Raw genomic sequence first — 22,885 nt, 5'->3', positions numbered from 1 at the left:
CCTAAAGATTTCACCAAAAAACTACTAGAATAAATGAATTCAATAAAGTCACAGGAAACAAAATCAATGTACAGAATTCCACTGCATTTCTATACACTAATAATGATGCAGTGAAAAGAGAAATTAAGAAAACAACCCCATTTATAACTTCACCAAAAAGAATAAAATACCTGGGGATAAACTTAACCAATGAGGTGAAAAACCTGTACTCTGAAAACTATAAAACACTAATGAAAGAAACTGAACACAACACAAAAATATGGAAAGATGGGGGTGGAGAGGGAAAAAAATATGGAAAAGATATTCCAAGCTCATGGACTGGAAGAATAAATACTGTTAAAATGTCCATACTACCCAAAGCAATCTATAGATTTAATGCAATCCCAATCAAAATGCCAACAGCATTTTTCACAGAACTAGAACAAAAAATCCTAAAATGTGTATGAAACCACAAAAGACCCACAATAGCCAAAGCATCTTGAAAAAGAACAAAATGAGAGGTATCACAACACCAGATTTCAAGTTATACTATAAAACTGTACTAATCAAAACAGTATGGTATTGGCACAAAAACAGACACAGATATCAATGGAAGAGAACAGAAAGCCCAGATATAAACCCACAACTATATGGTCAATTAAATTAGACAAAGGAGGCAGGAGCATGCAATGGGAAAAAAGACAGTCTCTTCAATAAATGGTGCTGGGAAAACTGCACAGCTACCTGCAAAAGGATGCAAGCAGACCACTTTCCTACATCATACACAAAAAATAAACTCAAAATGGATGAAGGACATAAATGTGAGACCTGAAACCATAAAAATCCTAGAAGAGAGCACAGGTAGGAATTTCTCTAAAATCAGCTATAGCAACATCTTTCTAGAAATGTTTCCTGAGGCAAGGGAAACAAAAGCAAAAATTAACTATTGGGAATACATCAAGATAAAAAGATCCCACAACAAAAAGGAAACAATCAATAAAATGAAAAGACAAGCTATTGAATGGGAGAAGATACTTGCAAATAATATATCTTATAAAGGGTTAGTATTCAAAATATATATAAAGAATATTTACAATTAAATACCCCAAAACCAAACTATCGAATTTAAAAGAGACAGTTCTCCAAAGACATCCAAATGGCCAGTGCACACATGAAAAGATGCTCAACATCACTCATCATCAAGGAAATGCGAATCAAAACTACAATGAGGTATCACGTCACACCTGTCAGAATAGCTAAAATCAAAAACATAAAAAACAAGTGTTGGCAAGGATGTGGAGAGAAAGAAACCCTCATGCACTGTTGGTAGGAATGCAAACTGTTGCAACCACTCTGGAAAACAGTATGGAGGTTCCCAAAAAAATTAAAAATAGAACTACCCTATGATCCAGTAATGCACTACTGGGTATTTACTCAAAAAATACAAAGACAATAACTCAAAAAGATATATGCACCCCTATGCTTATAGCAGCATTATTTACAATAGACAAATTATGGAAACAGCCCAAGTGACCACTGATAGATGAACAGATAAAAAAGATGCGGTATATATACACACAAGAGTATTATTCAGCTATAATAAAGAATGAAATCTCGACATTTGCCACCAACATGCATGGAGCTAGAGAGCATAATACTAAGTGAAATAAGCCGGTCAGAGAAAGGCAAACACCATATGATTTCACTCATATGTGGACTTTAACAATCAAAATAAATGAAAAAAGGAACGCTAAAGAGACAGACCAAGAAAACATACTCTTAAACTGTACAGAACAAACTGATGGTTAGCAGAGGGGAGGTGGGGGGAGGGGGAGGGGTGAAATAAGTGAAGGGGAATGAGTACACCTATCTTGATTAGCACTAAGTAATGTATGGAATTGTTGAATCACTATATTGTACACCCAAGCCATTATAACACTGTATGTTAACTATACTGAAATTAAAAAATAAATTAAGGGGCACCTGCATGGTTCAGTCGGTTAAGGGTCCAACTTTGGCTCAGGTCATGATCTCTTATTCATGAGTTTGAGCTCCATGTTGCGCTCTGTGCTGACAGCTCAGAGCCTGGAGCCTGCTTCAAATTCTGTGTCTCCTTCTCTCTCTGCCCTTCCACCCCTCCACCCAAAAATAAATAAACATTAAAAATTTTTTTTAAATAATAAAACATAAAAAATAAATTAATTAAATTGATTTCAAAAGAAAAGTAGGCAAAAGATTTAAATAGCTACCTCTCCAAAGAAACATACAAATGACCACTGAAAAAGGGCATGAGAAAACATTTGCATGTGATAGAAATATTCACTATTTTGAGTGTGATGATAGTTTCATGGATGTGTGCTAAAACACATCAAATTATAAACTTTAAACATGAAAATGTTATTGTACTTCAATTGTATCTTAATAAGGTTACAACAGATAAAATTGAGGAGATTTTTAAATGTTCAAAATGGTAATTGGTATTATTTATTCTCTTTTTCCAAAATGTTTTCATGTTATGGTAGTACTCACTCTATGGAAAATGATGTATCATGTACATAGAAAAACTATGATAAATATATAAACTACTCCTTGAGAGGGGATTATTTTATTACATAACAGCCAAACCTTATTGTTTATTCCAAGAGAGATCAGTAAATACACACAACTACAAAAATAAATATCACAAGTATTTAGCTTTGAGTGTAATTATAAGTGCTATTAAGGAATTTATAAGACTATAAACCAAAAAAATAGCTCTAAATACTGAAATTTCAAGCAGTCATAGACTTTATTAATAGATTGGAAATAATCAGATTTCTAATCTAACTACTCCAGGCATTTGAGCAATGTTTACACACATGAAGAGGGCAAAAAGAAACAAGCTGATCTTCAGCAAGCATCTAATAACTGCTCTAGATATAGAGGGCTTGGGAGTAGATATCAACATGCGGTATTTCACAAAGATTATAAAAGCTCTAAGATCAGTGACCTTTATTAAATCAGCAGAACTATAGTTTCCTACCATTTTTCTTTCATTTACTTAATACAAATTTATTAACTGCCTCAAACATATCAGATTTGTATTTGACAGAAATGATGCAAAAGGTAGTAGAGCATATGACTAAAACAACTGATACTACAGTTGGAATGCTTCTGTTTCCATTTTACCTCTACCATCTTTTCTATGTATTTCCAAGGGCAAGTTACTTAACCTCCAGTTGTGCAGTAAAATGTTAATAGCAGGCTTAGGATGTTCAAACTGTGTATAAAGAAAGGGCTGGCCCTTGACTAGCTTCTGGAAAGTAACCAATAAGGCTTTGTAATATCATGCGTGATAAAAGTGTCTCTGCACACACAAAGCCATGGGCCATGTTATACAGTTTATACTAACCATGTAAGATTTATGATGAGTGTATGCTTTTATCTACCTGAGTCCTGAAGCAAGCTCTATCAGTTTGAACTCTGTGGGGGCTGGAAACTGAGTACTTGTCAATGATGGGGGCACTCCCTGCCTAGGTGACTGACACCCCCAGTTGTGCATGCACACACGTGCGCGCGCGCGCAAACACACACACACACACACACACACACACACACACACACACCCTGGACTCCAAAGTCACAGGGGAGCTTTCCTGGTTGGTAAGACTTTGCACTTGATGTCACACACTGGTATTGGGAGATTAAGCACTTTCCATATGACTGTACTGAAATAAAAGTGAAAGCTAGTGCCTTGTCTCTCCTGTACTTCTGCCCTACATGCTTCTTCCCTTCACTGATTTTAATCTGTATCCTTCCACTGCAATAAAATAAAACCGCGGATATAACAGCTTTTCTGAGTTCTGAGAGTTCTTCCAGCAAATCATCAAACCTGAGGGTTCTGAAGGATCCTCAACACAGTAACATTGTTTCCACATCTAAAAAATGTATTTAATATTAGCACTTACTTAAAGAATAGGTGGGGCGCCTGGGTGGCGTAGTCGGTTAAGCGTCCGACTTCAGCCAGGTCACGATCTCGCGGTCCGTGAGTTCGAGCCCCGCGTCGGGCTCTGGGCTGATGGCTCAGAGCCTGGAGCCTGTTTCCGATTCTGTGTCTCCCTCTCTCTCTGCCCCTCCCCCGTTCATGCTCTGTCTCTCTCTGTCCCAAAAATAAATAAACGTTGAAAAAAAAATTAAAAAAAAAAAAAGAATAGGTGTGGGGATCAAAAGAATTAAGGTATGTTAGGTGCTTACAATAATGCCCAGCATATAATGTTTGCTGTTTTTCATGCCGTTATAAAAATAAGTGGACCTAATAATTGAATGGCTCGGTCTAGTGACAGAGGACATTAAATAATTAAATTGCAAGTGCTAAAAAATATGCATGATACAGCAGAGGAACAAAGAACATCATCGTTTCCTTCTTCCTATCCCCAACACTACAGTCTTCATTTCTCATTTCCTAAGTGAACTGCTGAGTGTATCCTCATGAGAGTCTCTGTAATCCTTGCAGGCTTCCCTGACATAGTATCTAGCAGCACCACCACCACTAATGCCTGGTCCAATATTCCTTTAACCTAACTCCACACTCTTAGAATCCATTCCCACACATACTCCCCTCATTTCTGTAGATACAAATGAACAAAAACTATCAAGTTATTTTTGGGGTATATCATACTTCCTCCTGGTTTAAATCGTATGCCTTACCCTCTGGGGCCTGTGTGGACTCAAATCTGATCATAGGTCTAGAAGCAATGAAATGTGGTCAGAATAAGAAGAGGAACAGCAGTCTGTTGCAGGCAACTACTTCAGGGGATATTACAGGGTCTTTAGGGCAGCGGGGACAGACATTCTGGGAAGGAGGAGAAGGGCTGCAAAGAAGGTTTAACGGAATTTAGAGATCCAAGGTTCCTACTTCATCAGAATCTGCCCAAAGGTACCCATATAGGGACCCACTCCTTCTTTCAAGTTTGCAAATTCAAATGGCACCGTAATTCAATCACCCACATGATCTATCTTAAAGAAACCCTAGGATTGTAACTCTAGGACATAAAGGGTTCTTTTAGGGTAGCAACAGACACAAATCTGGGTAACTGGACGTACAGTACGGCCCTACTGAAAACTTAAAATGTGAGAGTGGCCTTGAAACCAGGCATAGGGCTCTGAGAGGAGTGTTAGAGAAAATCTAACGAACCTGTTTATAGAAGCCCCATGATTTTTCCTAAATCTATAAGCGAGGGCTTGCAAAAAAGCCAAGTAAATGTTAACTGGAAATTTAAGGAAAGAGGTTCCTTGCTAAGTAGTAGCAGAAACTTCAGCAACACTGCCCATGGAGTTATACAGACAGAAGAAAATATGACTAACAAAGTGATCTAGCTAAGGAGAAATCCAGAGTGTTGAATGCGCCACATCGTTCATTTTGCTGCTTCTAGTAAAACTTGCGAAGTGAGAGAGACAATAAGGAAAGGGCTGTTAAAGAGAAAGTAGACAAGACTCCCCCTACAAAACATACTGTCAAGAGATGAAAAGCCAAGCCACAAACTGAGAGAAAATATTTGCAAAAGACATTTCTGATAAAGGTATCTCATCTAAAATAGACAAAAAACTCTGAAAATTTAACAAGAAAACTGGGCCAAAGCCCTGAACAGATGCTTTACCAAAGATATACAGATGGCATGTAAACTTAGAAAAAGATGCTACACATCATGGGTCATTACAGAATTGCAAATTAAAAGAACAACGAGATACTACTACATACCTATTAGAATGAACAAAATCCTAAATGCTAACAACACCACATGCTGGCAAGGGTAGAGAGCAACAGGAACTCTCATTCTTTGTTGCTGAGAATGCAAAATGGTACGGCCATGTTGGAAGCTAATTTGGCAGATTCTTACAAAATTAAACATACTCTCGCCATATAATCCAGGAATCACACTCCTTGGTATTTACCCAAATGAACTGTAAAACTTCTGTCCACACAAAAGCCTGCATACAGATGGTTTATAGCAGCTTTATTCATTACTACCAAACTTAGAAACAACCAAAATGTTCCTCAGTAGGTGAATGAATAAATCAACTGTGGTACATCTATACAATGAAATACTATTAAGCACTAGAGAGAGAGAGAGAGAGAGAGACAGAGAGAGAGACAGAGAGAGACAGAGACAGAGAGCTACCAAACCATGAAAAATTAGCAAGGAACTTTAAATGCATATTACTAAGTAGAAGAAGCCAATTTGAAAAGGTTACATACTACATGATTCCAACTATAAGACATTTTGGAAAAGGCAAAACTACAGAGACAGTCAAAAGTTTAGTGGTGGGCAGGGGGTAGGAGGAAGAGGGGATAAATAGGCAGTGAAAATATTTTGTTTTTAAGTTTATTTATTTTTGAGAGAGAGAGCGTGAGTGGGCAAGGGGTAGACAGAGAAGGAGACACAGAATTCAAAGCAGGCTCTAGGCTCTGACCTGTCAGCACAGAACCCGATGTGGGCCTTGAACTCACGAACCCCTGAGATCATGACCTGAGCCAAAGCTGGACACCCAACCAAATGAGCCACGCAGGCGCCCCAATGTGAAACTATTTTAGCGCAGTGAAATTATTCTGCACAATACTATGACAGTGCACACATGTCCTTACACATTTGCCTGAACCCACAGAATGCAAAACACCAGGACTGAACCCTAATTTAAGCTATGGATTTTGGATGATAATGATATGTCAACATAGGTTAATCAGTTGCAACAAATACACCCCTCTGATGGGAGATGTTGACATTGGGGAAACTGTGCAAGGGCAGAGGCAGGAGGTATATGCGCCACCTCTTAACTTTTTGCTGAATTTTGCTGTGAACCGAGAACTGTTCTAAAAAATAAAATCTGTTAAAATAAAATTAGGCAAATGTTACTAAAATTAATAAATGTTTCTGAGTAAAGAAAAAAATCCAGGATATTTCCAGGAAAATATGGTTCAGGAATGAGGCTCAGGGTATATCTGAAAAAATTTTCATTAAAACCTCAAAAACATTAAAGGTGTTGCCTCAGACTACTAGTCAGTCAGCCATAAGACCTTCTAAAGACATTAGAATGTGCTTTATTGATCCTCTCAAACAATAAAGCTCTACAAAGATTAAGGGCATTATCCCTCAGCCTTGTTTCCAGAAACCCAAAGTCTAAAAAGATTTATCTCAAAAAAAGTGTGTTGTGACTTTTGCACAAAACAATGTATACCAATAGAATTCACATAACATTGACAAGATTTATAAAATACTTACATATTTTTTGCTTAATATATAAAAGATGTAATAGGTCTTAAATGAAGAGAGACTTTTGGACCCCAAAACTCTACTGGCAGGAAGCAAGCTAAGAAAACTACTCACTTTGGAAACATCTGGTATCTTTCATGAAGAAAGAAAGGTAAAACTAAAAGTAGAGAAGGCAAGGCTGACAATTTCAAAGAATTATTCCCAAGCTGGAGACTTCATCAAGAAACTTCCGATATTTGCCCATCTGAATCTCAGAATTGCTATGAACCAGTGACACCTTTGCATCTTCCCCTTTTCGCGTTTTAGAACCAGACTGTTTCTAGCAGTTATCCTATGCCTGTCCCCACTGTACACTGGGTATTGCAGGCAGGGGAGGCAGACTGAGCAAAGCGTACTCAAAGAACTGTACTTAAGGAAATCGAAGGAATCCCATCTAAGCCTGGACATGATTGAGATGATGAAATTCTGCACTTTGAGATGATAAAGTACCAGAATGAGACATGGGAGGCCTTAGGAAGCTGTGGGTGTACTCTGCATGTGGGAAGGACATGAACCACTGGGGCCTGGAGGGCAGACCATGGTAGCCCATTTCCTCCCTACTGTTATTCACATCTTCGTGTGGTCTCCTCCCACAAAGTACCAGAGTTGACCAGTAAGACCAATACTCAACAGGAGAAGATTATAGCGTTGTAGCTTCCACCTTGGGTGCTCTCTCACTCTGTCAGATCCCTCACTCTAGAGAAGTCATGCTGTGAGCAGCCCTATGGAGAGGCTCAAGTGGTACAGAAGTGAAGCTTCCTGCCAACAGCCACATGAGTGAGCTTGGAAGCAGATCTTCCAGACCCAAACTACAGATGACTGCAAGCCAGCTGGCACTGTAACTACAAACTCATGAAAGATCCTAAATCGGAACCACCCCTAAGCTGACCCTAAATTTTGGACTGTAAGAGACTGTGTGAGATAATAAACAGTTTTCATTTTAAGCTGTGAAATTTGGGGATAATTTGTGACATAGCACTAGACAATGTATAGTTAAATCCCAAATGAACACCACTAAAGCTCCCAGATTCATTCATTCTCATCATCAATGAATTGCCTACTGTTTTTCCAATTCAGTAATAATTTATTTTCTATGTAAGGAAGGAGCTTCCTTCAGATTTACCAAAACAAGAATGCTTTCTTTTACTGTTTCTGTATTTAAAAAAAAAAAAAAAAAAAAAAGTGGAAAATAAGCTTACATAACAATATTTTCAAAATTAATGGTTGATCTGGCTGAAAGTCTTTCTTCATTGAGAAGAGAGAAACCTTACATTTTTAATCAGAACAGTTAAAAACACAAACATATGCTTATTTGGATAAAACTAATTATACATGTTTCTTACTGAAGAAAATATTCAGAATAAATAAGCTTGTTTTCAATAGTTTGTTTTCAATGGTAAAATTGAAATGCCTAGTTTCTTAAAATTTGCAGTATTCCTAAAGCAGATAAAATTTCCACCATTATATCACTCACACTGTTCCAAAATTATAAAACACTACCTATAAACAATAATACTCTAATTGCAATTACCTGTCAAATACATTAGCACAAACCGATTTATCATATTAGTAACCTAGAAAAAAGTAGGCAAGATTCTAAAAGAACAATGATGAATAAAAAATGCTTTGATGCTGGCAGAAAAAGGTCCAAATTGGTCTCCAGTAAATCCAATTTTTGTTGGATCCTAGAACCAAACCGAGAGCCATCCTGTTTAAGTTCAGGACATAATACAACCTACAGGAAAGACCCGACCACTGCCTTAACAGCAGCTTAAGGGAGATCACTGTGGTAAAATGGGATTAAAAAATCTAATTTACAGGATAAACTATCAGTTTGCGAGGGAGTCTACAACCCAATCACCGTAGACATAAGGAAAATAAAAATGAAAGGGTGCAATATAGCCACCGAAAGGCAAAGACAATTACCCATGTTAAAGTCTGTATAATGCAAGAATCAAAAATTCAAAAGTCTATAGGCACCAAAAAGTCAACAGTCAATACAGGCAGTGAGGCCCTAAAAGTCATAAGCTTACAATGTATGAATGTGAAGACTGCAACAAACTGGAAAACACATAGCTTGTGTTTCAAGGGAGTTGCAATTTGCCCCACTGTTGCTATAAGAATGAAGACCCAGTGCGACTGGAACTTTCTATTTTTCAGGAGAAACCAAAAACCTGGATTTTTACTTAAATTAGCTGAAAACTAATTTTATAGCATTAGAAATTGTACAGGTTCATTTAGCCTGGGGATCTCCATTTTCCAAACTCTATCCGATGCAGTATTATGGAGGGTACTGTTATCTAGTATTCTCCCATATAGCTCAACAATATCCAGGGCAAAAACAGAAATATCAGTAATAAAATCACTCCAGTGATTGCTTAGAAGAAGAATAATAATTTCCCAGAAAGCGAAATCAGGCCAAAAGTAATTTCTAAAACCAAGCCTAAAATAAATATTCCAACTATATTAGAGGATGTTAAACCAAATTAATTAATTTCCAAACTGCTTGAGTTAGTACTAGAATCATTTCCATAATATACATAAAAATGATACCATGAAGCATGGGTAGTTCACATCAAGAGGGTATGTCACTATCTCACCATCAATCAAATTTTAAAACTTTTTTCAGGGGTGCCTGGATGGCTCAGTCAGTTAAGCCTCTGACTCTTTTTTTTTTTTTTTAATAATGTTTGTTTATTTTTGAGTGAGACAGAGCACAAGTCGGGGAGGGGCAGAGAGCGAGAAAGGAGACGGAATCCAAAGCATTTTTTTTTTTTCATTTTCTTAATGTTTATTTTTGAGAGCGAGAAAGAGTTAAGCATCTGACTCTTGGTTTTGGCTCAGATCATGATCCCACGTTTCAGGGGTTTGAGTCCCGCACTGGGCTCTGCACTGAGAGCTGAGGAGCCTGCTTGGGATTCTGTCTCCCTCTCTCTCTGCCCCTCCCATGCTCACTCTCTCTCAAAATAAATAAATAAATAAATGAACATTTTTTTTTTCAATTAATTTACCTTGAGTTATAATCTTGGTTACAATTCTAGCCTACTCAATATTGTAAACAAGGCACACGAACCAAGCTATGCTTACAGATGAAAAGGGTATCAATCACACTCCTTCCGTACCTTAGATATTAACTCTGAATAGTTTTTTTGTTTGTTTGTTTGTTTGTTTGTTTTAAAGAGAGGTAGTATGTTTAGCCACATATTGTATCATTCTTGCTGCTTCCTTATACCAAAACACATATAAGGGCAATGTGATGAGCAGGGGATAAGAATATCAGCTACATCCCACAACAACAGTTAATAGTTAAATTGTTGGGTATTAGTTGTGATAATTTCTGTAATGACCTCTTAAAGGAACTTACAAGGGCCCAAATACACAATCTTAGTCTTATTAGCATCTCTCCAACCTTTGAACAAATCAACCCTAAGTATGTTATCAATCTAGACTATGTGTAAAATAAATATCCTATCTGCTATACAGAAATGGAAACAGACACGCCTGGGTGGCTCAGTGTGTGTCCAACTTCAGGTCAGGTCATGTCTCATGGTTCGTGGGTTCAGGCCCTGCATCAGGCTCTGTGCTGACAGCTCAGAGACTGGAGCCTGCTTCGGATTCTGTGTCTCCCTCTCTCTCTGCCCCTCCCCCTCTCATGGTCTGTCTCTCTGTTTCAAAAATAAATATATATTTTTTTAATTTTAAAAAAGAAATGGGAACATACAAGAAATACTTTGCTTCAATTTAGTGGTATTTTTCTCTACAACAAAAATTGTTTACATCATCTATACTGCAAAAATGAACTATTACCCTGAAACGGAGACACCAACACAGTATCACAGAAAGCAGCACAGTACTGCTGTCTCTAACTTGTCTTTAACTTAGCTGTGAAACCTTGAGCAAGTCAGTCATCTGCCATCTCATCTGTACCAAATTAATCAATTTTAATTTGGCAAAGAGTGATGAGCAAAATAGTGGTACAATTTTTCATTCACTACTTTAAATTAAAGCAAAGTAATTGGCTTAAATGAGCTTTATAACTGAAATAGCTTAAGGTAGTACCTCAAGAGTATTTTCTAGACAATGACAGTGTACAATACAATCAACAGTTTAAAAGAAAAAGTGTTACCTTGAACTAATGGGCCATTAGCTATTGTGGACCAAAAAATTCTTTCTTAAACAAATAATCTAAAAAAAACCTTTTTTACCAATGCTGAACACTGTTAATTTACACAATTATTCATTAAATGACTCAATTAAACCTCATTACTCTACGGATGGAAATAATGTGATACATGGTCTAGAAAACTTCGTTTATTCCTGTAGGACTATATACACTGCACACCTTTGAAACATGACTACTGAACCAGATGGACTGATACACACATTACCAGATACACAGTAGGTCTTACTCAACTACTGAAAGCCAAGTGGCTGACTTCAGCACCAATCACACGCTGAGATGTACCTGGCGATTTGCTCTCTCTCACCCTATCCTCAATCCCATTCCAATCTGTAGAGCTATATACTGTCTGTCACCTTGCTGGATCTTATCTCCTCTGCTGCCAGTTTTACTGCTTATTGTCTATCACTGTTACTGATGTCCTCTGCCACTCTCCACCAACTCACATCCCACTGCTATATTGCTATTCAATACTTCTTTTCTCTGTTGCACCATCTTTATCTCTTCTGTTTCCAGGCCTTCTCAGTTTCCAGAAAAAAGAGATCTACTTCACAGGCACAGTCAGTCAATCAATATACTCCCTTCCTTCTGATTAAAAAGAAAACAAAAACAAAAACGAAGAAAAACATAAAAGCAGGTCAGGATGATCCTTGGCCTTTCTGAACTGTTTTCAGAAATCTAATATTCAAAAAGTTCATTCACTGTTACAAATGATGCTTTATGGTCTCGTTTATTTCTAAGTTTGGAGTTACGGCAGATACTTGGTCTATAGATAATAGAAGCTTTTACCATTATAGTATTTTAGGGTTAAAAAAATCAACAGCAGACATGAAGGCTGCCTTCTTAACCCTTAAAAGATTCACCAAAAAACAAAAACAAAAACTCCAAAAATTTCTAGTAAAATAAGATCTTAAAATAAGTGAATAGTACTCCAAAGAAGATATACATAGGGCCCTAAAGCATATAAAAAGATGTTTAACTTCTTTAGGGAATCATTAGGCAATCATTAGGGAAATGCAAGTCAAAACCACAGAAGATACTACTTCACACCCATTAGGATGACTATTATCAAAAATAGAGAGAGAGAGAGAGAGAGAGAGAGAGAGAGAGAATATGTTTGGCAAGGATGTGGAAAAGTATTGGTAAGGATATGGAGAAACTGGAACATCCCTGCATTGCTGGTGGGAATGTAAAATAATGGAGATACTATGGATAACAGGAAGGTAATTCCTAAAAAATCAAACATGGAACTGACATTTGATCCACCAATTCCACTTCTGGGTATATATGCAAAACACATGAAAGCAGAGAGTCAAACAGATATTTGCACATTCCTATTCAGAGCAACCTTATTCACAATAGACAAAAGGTGAAAGCAACACAAGCTACCACAGTCAAATGGATAAAAAAAAAATGTGGTATACACATACAATGGAATATTAGTTGACCTTAATATTGTATGATTCCATTGATATGAGTTACCATAAATAGAGATGGGAAATTCAGAGACAGAAAGTAGACTGGTGATTGCAAGAGGCTGAAGGGAGGGGGAACAGAAAGTCAATGTTTAAAAGATACTGAATTTCAGTTGTGGAAGATGAAAAGTTCTGGAGATGGATGATAGTGATGATTGCATAACAGTACGAATGTGCTTAATACCACTAATATGTACAGTTAAAAAATGGTTAAAATGGTAAATTTTGTTATGTATATTTTACCACAGTAAAAAAAAAAAAAAAAAAAAAGGAATGAAAAGTAAAGTTCACAACAGGGCAGAGAAGTACTTGCTACTTAGTTATCCATCACTACTGTGCAAATTTTATCCGACTCTGTAACAGCACAGGTAATGTATCAACTAAATAAATGACTTTTAACTTTGTTAGTGCTGAAGGAGAGCATGGAAACCTCTCTAAACATCTAAAGATTTCAGATACTCCTCAAGGAGGTCTGGGAAAGTTGAAAAAAAAAAAACCAGTCTGTCAATAAAGAAGGTTCTTTCGTGCACACACCAAACAACTGAATAAATACTCATTTTCGAGATATTTAAACTCTAATGCCTTCATGCCTACATCATTGCTATTCTAGGAGACAACAAACATACTTTGCCTCACCACCTTTATTATCCTAAGAAACCCATCCGCACATACCTGCAGAGTGCAGAGGTCACTCATTTCATTCTCATGTCTAATCGTTTCCTTATCAGAGAGGCTAATCTTGACCACACTAGGCAAAATAGCATCCTCTGTGATTCCCTCTCTTCATAAAGGGCTTTATTTTTTCTTCACAGCTTTTATCAATACTTGATACATCCAGAGTACCCCTGCCTTTCCCAGGTTAAGTGGGAGGAACACCAGTTTAAAAATCAGAAGCCCGGTACCAACACTGACAGTAATACCTTCATGAGGCACTTCAGACAGTGCTTGCTTGCTCTGTGAGCCAGTTTTTAAACACCCTAAATAAATGAATACAGTATATCTGCCCTTGCAATATGGGATAAAGAATAAGGATAAAGAATTTACCTCTAATACTGCTTTAAAACAAAAAGATACCAAGTATTGCATATAACAAACATCACATTGCACCTATTTTGATAAACATTACGAGGCACTTGCTAGTCTGCAAACGACAGGATTTTCCCTCTGCAACTTTTCAAAGGAGGTGGAAAAAAAGAGAAATGCAAGAACACTAGCTGTTAATAAATATCGCTAAAATTTAACTAGTTACTTGGCCTAACAAATACACACTCTGGAAGATTAGAAGAATATGTTACATCTCTGGATGAGGGAGGGAGAAGACTGCTTCCATTATATATCTAACTTTATTTCAAAGTCAAAAGTTTAAAAATTCATTCCAGTCAAATGTCCCACCAGAGCTCAAGCATGTTACAGTTGTGAGCGAATTTTATAACTGCATTTTAATCTTCTGTTTGCAGTGAATGACTTCTAGTAAAGCTTCGGCAGTTAATTATAATTTTGTAGGGAAAAAAAAATGCTTAATCAGACAATACCATCCCTCCTAAGAAAGCGTACGAGGGCCCATTACTCTGTGGTCTCCAGAGCTTAACGAACCCCACATGTTCAGTTGTAACGAAAGTCATCCAGGGAACACACGTGTCCTGCCCCGCCTAGTAAGTGGAAAGAACAGGTGGAACTGCTCTTCAGCGGGGTCCCGGGACAGGGGACACCTGCGCGCAGGGCACACGGCGTACGCCGTGAGCAGTCTAGGGCCACAGGGCCAACAATCCCCGCCCGAGACCGACCAGGCCAGCCCTTCCTCTAATTTCCGCCCGGGCCTGCCCCCGGAGCTCACATCCCCGCAAACGCAGGTCCTACCTGAGCTCTGCCCCCAGCTACAGGGCTGCGGGGGGAGGCGGGAGGAGGCGTGGCCTTCCAGCTCGCCAGTGGAACTCCCTCGTGCGGTTGTTATGACTTTCCCTCTCGGGATCCGCGCCCCGACCAAGTTCGAGCCGCACTTCCGGGGTCCGCAGAAGACTGAAACGTCATTGCGCATGCGACGGCGGCAGCGACAATCCGGAAATGGGCGGAGCCCAGTCGCTGGGTTGGTTCCTGTGGCGCTAGGTGGGCTGGGAGAGAGAGGCTTGTGGGAGGTAAGAGTTTCACTGTTCTTTTCCCGTTGGCCCGGCTCGCTTTTTCTTCACCTCTTCTTCTGAAGCGAGAGACCCCGCTTCCCAGGTATCCTCAGAGACGGGGCCACCTTGAAGTCTCGTTCTCCAAGAGAAAATTTAAAAATATGTGCGGGACTGTCCATGCAGCTAATTTCCCACTTTCCCACTCATGTTTTATTCAGCTTTACCCAGTCCATTCAATTCCAGAAAAGACAGGAGGTGGGAAAGTCTAGATTTGGAAAAGTAAATTTACTTCAAAGTTATGATTTATAAAGTAGGACATTAAGGTTACGCACCCCGACCCTGCTCTTTTCCCTATCCCCTGAATACTAGTGGGATAGATTGGAAACAGTTGTGGAAACCTATAGTCACGTGGCTAAGAGGAGTTTGGTTGTAAACGCAGGCTTCCTAGCAAAATTCCTGATAATAAAAATTGCCCACGAAAATCCTTTAAAAGGCCCACAAAGTACAGAATGCGTCTGTTGGGCATAAAGTCTAGATCTCTAATTCTGCACACTTGAATATGAGACTTTAGGTAGTTTAAAGTTAGAATGAAAGGAAAATTTGTGTATTGATACCTGGTCATTTAAACAATCCGCAGATATCCAAGGGGCAAATCTTAATCTACAACTTAACCATTCAGCAGTGTTTGACACAGTTAATTACATCCTTTTTTTTTTTTTTGAAACACATTCTTTTTTTTTTCTTTTCTTTTTTTTTATTTATATATGAAATTTATTGTCAAATTGGTTTCCATACAACACCCAGTGCTCATCCCAAAAGGTGCCCTCCTCAATACCCATCACCCACCCTCTCCTCCCTCCCACCCCCCATCAACCCTCAGTTTGCTCTCAGTTCTCAACAGTCTCTTATGCTTTGGCTCTCTCCCACTCTAACCTCTTTTTTTTTTTTTTCCTTCCCCTCCCCCATGGGTTCCTGTTAAGTTTCTCAGGATCCACATAAGAGTGAAACCATATGGTATCTGTCTTTCTCCGTATGGCTTATTTCACTTAGCATCACACTCTCCAGTTCCATCCACGTTGCTACAAAAGGCCATATTTCATTTTTTCTCATTGCCACGTAGTATTCCATAGTGTATATAAACCACAATTTCTTTATCCATTCATCAGTTGATGGACATTTAGGCCCTTTCCATAATTTGGCTATTGTTGAGAGTGCTGCTATGAGGTACAAGTGCCCCTATGCATCAGTACTCCTGTGTCCCTTGGATAAATTCCTAGCAGTGCTATTGCTGGGTCATAGGGTAGGTCTATTTTTAATTTTCTGAGGAACCTCCACACTGCTTTCCAGAGCGGCTGCACCAATTTGCATTCCCACCAACAGTGCAAGAGGGTTCCCGTTTCTCCACATCCTCTCCAGCATCTAGAGTCTCCTGATTTGTTCATTTTGGCCACTCTGACTGGCGTGAGGCGATACCTGAGTGTGGTTTTGATTTGTATTTCCCTGATAAGGAGCGACGCTGAACATCTTTTCATGTGCCTGTTGGCCATCCGGATGTCTTCTTTAGAGAAGTGTCTATTCATATTTTCTGCCCATTTCTTCACTGGGTTATTTGCTTTTCGGGTGTGGAGTTTGGTGAGCTCTTTATAGATTTTGGATACTAGCCCTTTGTCCGATATGTCATTTGCAAATATCTTTTCCCATTCTGTTGGTTGCCTTTTCGTTTTGTTGGTTGTTTCCTTTGCTGTGCAGAAGCTTTTTATCTTCATAAGGTCCCAGTAATTCACTTTTGCTTTTAATTCCCTTGTCTTTGGGGATGTGTCGAGTAAGAGATTGCTACGGCTGAGGTCAGAGAGGTCTTTTCCTGCTTTCTCCTCTAAGGTTTTGATGGTTTCCTGTCTCACATTCAGGTCCTTTATCCATTTTGAGTTTATTTTTGTGAATGGTGTGAGAAAGTGGTCTAGCTTCAACCTTCTGCATGTTGCTGTCCAGTTCTCCCAGCACCATTTGTTAAAGAGACTGTCTTTTTTCCATTGGATAGTCTTTCCTGCTTTGTCAAAGATGAGTTGGCCATACGTTTGTGGGTCTAGTTCTGGGGTTTCTATTCTATTCCATTGGTCTATGTGTCTGTTTTTGTGCCAATACCATGCTGTCTTGATGATGACAGCTTTGTAGTAGAGGCTAAAGTCTGGGATTGTGATGCCTCCTGCTTTGGTCTTCTTCTTCAACATTACTTTGGCTATTCGGGTCCTTTTGTGGTTCCATATGAATTTTAGGATTGCTTCTTCTAGTTTCGAGAAGAATGCTGGTGCCATTTTGATTGGGATTGCATTGAATGTGTAGATAGCTTTGGGTAGTATTGACATTTTGACAATATTTATTCTTCCAATCCATGAGCAGGGAATGTCTTTCCATTTCTTTAAATCTTCTTCAATTACCTTCATAAGCTTTCTATAGTTTTCAGCATACAGATCCTTTACATCTTTGGTTAGATTTATTCCTAGGTATTTTATGCTTCTTGGTGCAATTGTGAATGGGATCAGTTTCTTTATTTGTCTTTCTGTTGCTTCATTGTTAGTGTATAAGAATGCAACTGATTTCTGTACATTGATTTTGTATCCTGCAACTTTGCTGAATTCATGGATCAGTTCTAGCAGACTTTTGGTGGAGTCTGTCGGATTTTCCATGTATAATATCATGTCATCTGCAAAAAGCGAAAGCTTGACTTCATCTTTGCCAATTTGGATGCCTTTGATTTCCTTTTGTTGTCTGATTGCTGATGCTAGAACTTCCAGCACTATGTTAAACAATAGCGGTGAGAGTGGGCATCCCTGTCGTGTTCCTGATCTCAGGGAAAAAGCTCTCAGTTTTTCCCCGTTGAGGATGATGTTAGCTGTGGGCTTTTCATAAATGGCTTTTATGATCTTTAAGTATGTTCCTTCTATCCCGACTTTCTCAAGGGTTTTTATTAAGAAAGGGTGCTGGATTTTGTCAAAGGCCTTTTCTGCATCGATTGACAGGATCATATGGTTTTTCTCTTTTTTTTTGTTAATGTGATGTATCACGTTGATTGATTTGCGAATGTTGAACCAGCCCTGCATCCCAGGAATGAATCCCACTTGATCATGGTGAGTAATTCTTTTTATATGCCAATGAATTCGATTTGCTAATATCTTATTGAGAATTTTTGCATCCATATTCATCAGGGATATTGGCCTGTAGTTCTCTTTTTTTACTGGGTCTCTGTCTGGTTTAGGAATCAAAGTACTACTGGCTTCATAGAATGAGTCTGGAAGTTTTCCTTCCCTTTCTATTTCTTGGAATAGCTTGAGAAGGATAGGTATTATCTCTGCTTTAAACGTCTGGTAGAACTCCCCTGGGAAGCCATCTGGTCCTGGACTCTTATTTGTTGGGAGATTTTTGATAACCGATTCAATTTCTTCGCTGGTGATGGGTCTGTTCAAGCTTTCTATTTCCTCCTGATTGAGTTTTGGAAGAGTGTGGGTGTTCAGGAATTTGTCCATTTCTTCCAGGTTGTCCAATTTGTTGGCATATAATTTTTCATAGTATTCCCTGATAATTGTTTGTATCTCTGAGGGATTGGTTGTAATCATTCCATTTTCATTCATGTTTTTATCTATTTGGGTCATCTCCCTTTTCTTTTTGAGAAGCCTGGCTAGAGGTTTGTCAATTTTGTTTATTTTTTCAAAAAACCAACTCTTGGTTTCGTTGATCTGCTCTACAGTTTTTTTAGATTCTATATTGTTTATTTCTGCTCTGATCTTTATTATTTCTCTTCTTCTGCTGGATTTAGGCTGCCTTTGCTGTTCTGCTTCTAGTTCCTTTAGGTGTGCTGTTAGATTTTGTATTTGGGATTTTTCTTGTTTCTTGAGATAGGCCTGGATTGCAATGTATTTTCCTCTCAGGACTGCCTTCGCTGCGTCCCAAAGCGTTTGGATTGTTGTATTTTCATTTTCGTTTGTTTCCATATATTTTTTAATTTCTTCTCGAATGGCCTGGTTGACCCACTCATTCGTTCGTAGGGTGTTCTTTAACCTCCATGCTTTGGGAGGTTTTCCAGACTTTTTTCTGTGGTTGATTTCAAGCTTCATAGCATTGTGGTCTGAAAGTATGCATGGTATGATTTCAATTCTTGTAAACTCATGAAGGGCTGTTTTGTGACCCAGTATATGATCTATCTTGGAGAATGTTCCATGTGCACTCGAGAAGAAAGTATATTCTGTTGCTTTGGGAGGCAGAGTTCTAAATATATCTGTCAAGTCCATCTGATCCAATGTCTCATTCAGGGCCCTTGTTTCTTTATTGACCATGTGTCTAGATGATCTATCCATTTCTGTAAGTGGGGTGTTAAAGTCCCCTGCAATTACCACATTCTTATCAATAAGGTTGCTTGTGTTTATGAGTAATTGTTTTATATATTTGGGCGCTCCGGTATTCGGCGCATAGACATTTCTAATTGTTAGCTCTTCCTGATGGATAGACCCTGTCACTATTATATAATGTCCTTCTTCATCTCTTGTTACAGCCTTTAATTTAAAGTCTAGTTTGTCTGATATAAGTATGGCTACTCCAGCTTTCTTTTGCCTTCCAGTAGCATGATAAATAGTTCTCCATCCCCTCACTCTCAATCTAAAGGTGTCCTCAGGTCTAAAATGAGTCTCTTGTAGACAGCAAATAGATGGGTCTTGTTTTTTTATCCATTCTGATACCCTATGTCTTTTGGTTGGCGCATTTAATCCATTTACATTCAGTGTTATTATAGAAAGATATGGGTTTAGAGTCATTGTGATGTCTGTATGTTTTATGCTTGTCGTGATGTCTCTGGTACTTTGTCTCACAGGGTCCCCCTTAGGATCTCTTGTAGGGCTGGTTTAGTGGTGACAAATTCCTTCAGTTTTTGTTTGTTTGGGAAGACCTTTATCTCTCCTTCTATTCTAAATGACAGACTTGCTGGATAAAGGATTCTCGGCTGCATATTTTTTCTGTCTAGCACACTGAAAATCTCGTGCCAACTCTTTCTGGCCTGCCAAGTTTCAAAAGAGAGATCAGTCACGAGTCTTATAGGTCTCCCTTTATATGTGAGGGCACGTTTACCCCTTGCTGCTTTCAGAATTTTCTCTTTATCCTTGTATTTTGCCAGTTTCACTATGATATGTCGTGCAGAAGATCGATTCAAGTTACGTCTGAAGGGAGTTCTCTGTGCCTCTTGGATTTCAATGCCTTTTTCCTTCCCCACTTCAGGGAAGTTCTCAGCTATTATTTCTTCAAGTACCCCTTCAGCACCTTTCCCTCTCTCTTCCTCCTCTGGGATACCAATTATGCGTATATTATTTCTTTTTAGTGTATCACTTAGTTCTCTAATTTTCCCCTCATACTCCTGGATTTTTTTATCTCTCTTTTTCTCAGCTTCCTCTTTTTCCATAACTTTATCTTCTAGTTCACCTATTCTCTCCTCTGCCTCTTCAAACCGAGCTGTGGTGGTTTCCATTTTGTTATGCATTTCGTTTAAAGCGTTTTTCAGCTCCTCGTGACTGTTCCTTAGTCCCTTGATCTCTGTAGCAAGAGATTCTCTGCTGTCCTGTATACTGTTTTCAAGCCCAGCGATTAATTTTATGACTATTATTCTAAATTCACTTTCTGTTATATTATTTAAATCCTTTTTGATCAGCTCATTAGCTGTTGTTATTTCCTGGAGATTCTTCTGAGGGGAATTCTTCCGCTTGGTCATTTTGGATAGTCCCTGGCATGGTGAGGACCTGCAGGGCACTTCCCCTGTGCTGTGGTGTATAACTGGAGTTGGTGGGCGGAGCCGCAGTCAGACCTGATGTCTGTCCCCAGCCCACCGCTGTGTCCACAGTCAGACTGGTGTGTGCCTTCTCTTCCCCTCTCCTAGGGGCGGGATTCACTGTGGGGTGGGGTGGCCTGTCTGGGCTACTTGCACACTGCCAGGCTTGTGATGCTGGGGATCTGGCGTCTTAGCTGGGGTGGGTAGGCAAGGTGCACAGGGGCAGGAGGGGCAGGCTTAGCTTGCTTCTCCTTAGGTGATCCACTTCAGGAGGGGCCCTGTGGCAGCAGGAGGGAGTCAGATCTGCTGCCGGAGGTTTGGCTCCGCAGAAGCGCAGAGTTGGGTGTTTGCGGGGAGCGAGCAAGTTCCCTGGCAGGAACTGGTTCTCTTTGGGATTTTGGCTGGGGGATGGGCGGGGGAGATGGTGCTGGCGAGCGCCTTTGTTCCCCACCAAACTGAGCTCTGTTGTCCGGGGGCTCAGCAGCTGTCCTTCCCTTTGTCCTCCAGCCTTCCCGCTTTCCGAGCAGAGCTGTTATTTTATGACCTCCCAGCCGCTAAGTCGCGCTTGCTGTCGGGACACAGTCCGTCAGGCCCCTCCGCTTTTTGCAAGCCAGACTCGGGGGCTCTGCTTGGCCTGCGAGCCACCCCTCCGCCCCGGCTCCCTCCCGCCAGTCCGTGGAGCGCGCACCGCCTCGCCGCCCTTCCTACCCTCTTCCGTGGGCCTCTCGTCTGCGCTTGGCTCCGGCGACTCCGTTCTGCTAATCCTCTGGTGGTTTTCTGGGTTATTTAGGCAGGTGTAGGTGGAATCTAAGTGATCAGCAGGACGTGCGGTGAGCCCAGCGTCCTCCTACGCCGCCATCTTCCCTCTCCTGAAACACATTCTTGATTTAACTTTTGTGGAATCATGGTGCGCTTTTGATTCTCCTTTGATAGATTCTTCCTGATTTCTAAATGTTATGCTCCAGACCTACTCCCTTCTTTATCTGTCCTCATTCCCCATGTGATCTCATCCATTCCCTTCATTGTCTTTTACATAACTTCACTATGCTGATGGCTTCCAAATACCCATATCTAGCTCTGACTTCTCTGATTACTATACTCACATGTCCAACTTCTTATTCAGCATACTACTAGGATATTTAACATGCACGTCAAGCTCTATATTTTCTACTTCCAAAAACTTCCTCTTGCATATCTCTCCATCTCAGTAAATGACACTTGGATTCTTACAGTTGTCCATATTATCCTCTGATTTCTCTTTCTCCAACATCCCACTTCCAATTCCTCAGCAAAATGTGTTGGCTGTCTTTTCAAAGGGCACTCTAAATCTAATCAGTTCTCAACACCTCTACAGCATTATTCTACTCATCACTGGAGAGTGTTATTGTCTCTTAATTGTTCTACAGGCTCCTATTTTTGCTTCCCTACAATCTAGTATCCATCTGGCAGCTATAGAGTCTTTTTTTTTTTTTGTAAGTTTATTTATTTATTTTGAGAGAGACAGAGACAGCATGAGAGGGGAGGGGCAGAAATAGAAGGGAGAGAGAGAATCCCAAGCAGGCTCTACACTACCAGTGTAGAGCCCAACCCCAGGCTCGAATCCACAAAACCATGAGATCACAACCTGAGCGGAAACAGTCCAAGCCGAGAATCAGACGCTTAACCAACTTACGCAACCAGGCGCCCCTATAGAATCCTTTTAAAATGCATGTAGGGGCACGTGGATGGCTCGGTTGGTTGAACATCTGACATTTTATTTCAACTCAGGTCATTATCCCAGGGTATGGGATTGAGCCCCATTTCGGGGTGGCGGCCGGGGGGGCGGGGTGGAGCTGCTTGAAATTCTCTTTCTTCCTCTGCCCCTTCTTCCTGCTTGTGTGCACTCGATCAAAAAATAAATAAATATAAAATAAAATATATCAGAATTTGTTACTTCCCTGTTCAAAACATTTAAGAGCGTCTCTACTCGAACAGAAGAGAATCCAAAGTTGTTTTCACAAAAGTATAAGATCCTGCACGTTCTGGCCCCTGGCCACTCCATGCTGCCA

General features: G+C 39.6%; 1 protein-coding gene across 10 annotated transcripts in view; it reads right to left on the bottom strand.

Moving 5' to 3' along the window:
* The window catches only part of ARB2A (ARB2 cotranscriptional regulator A), a 431,807-nt gene extending 416,922 nt beyond the window's left edge, over window positions 1-14,885 (bottom strand). For 8 of the 10 annotated variants that reach the window (XM_040448532.1, XM_040448580.1, XM_040448595.1 and 5 more), the window contains exon 1: window positions 14,778-14,879. The gene's annotated coding sequence lies outside the window, so the exon portion shown is untranslated. Of the gene's footprint in view, window positions 1-14,777 lie in introns of all 10 variants that reach the window. The other 2 variants (XM_040448542.1, XM_040448600.1) reach the window with 1 other exon arrangement.
* Between the last annotated feature and the right edge of the window lie 8,000 nt (window positions 14,886-22,885).

Source organism: Herpailurus yagouaroundi, unplaced genomic scaffold, assembly GCF_014898765.1.
Source record: "Herpailurus yagouaroundi ecotype Mexico unplaced genomic scaffold, PumYag 29, whole genome shotgun sequence".
NCBI classification, from domain to species: Eukaryota; Metazoa; Chordata; class Mammalia; order Carnivora; family Felidae; genus Herpailurus; species Herpailurus yagouaroundi.
Note: the sequence above shows the minus strand (reverse complement) of the source record. Positions and strands in the feature narration are given on the sequence as shown.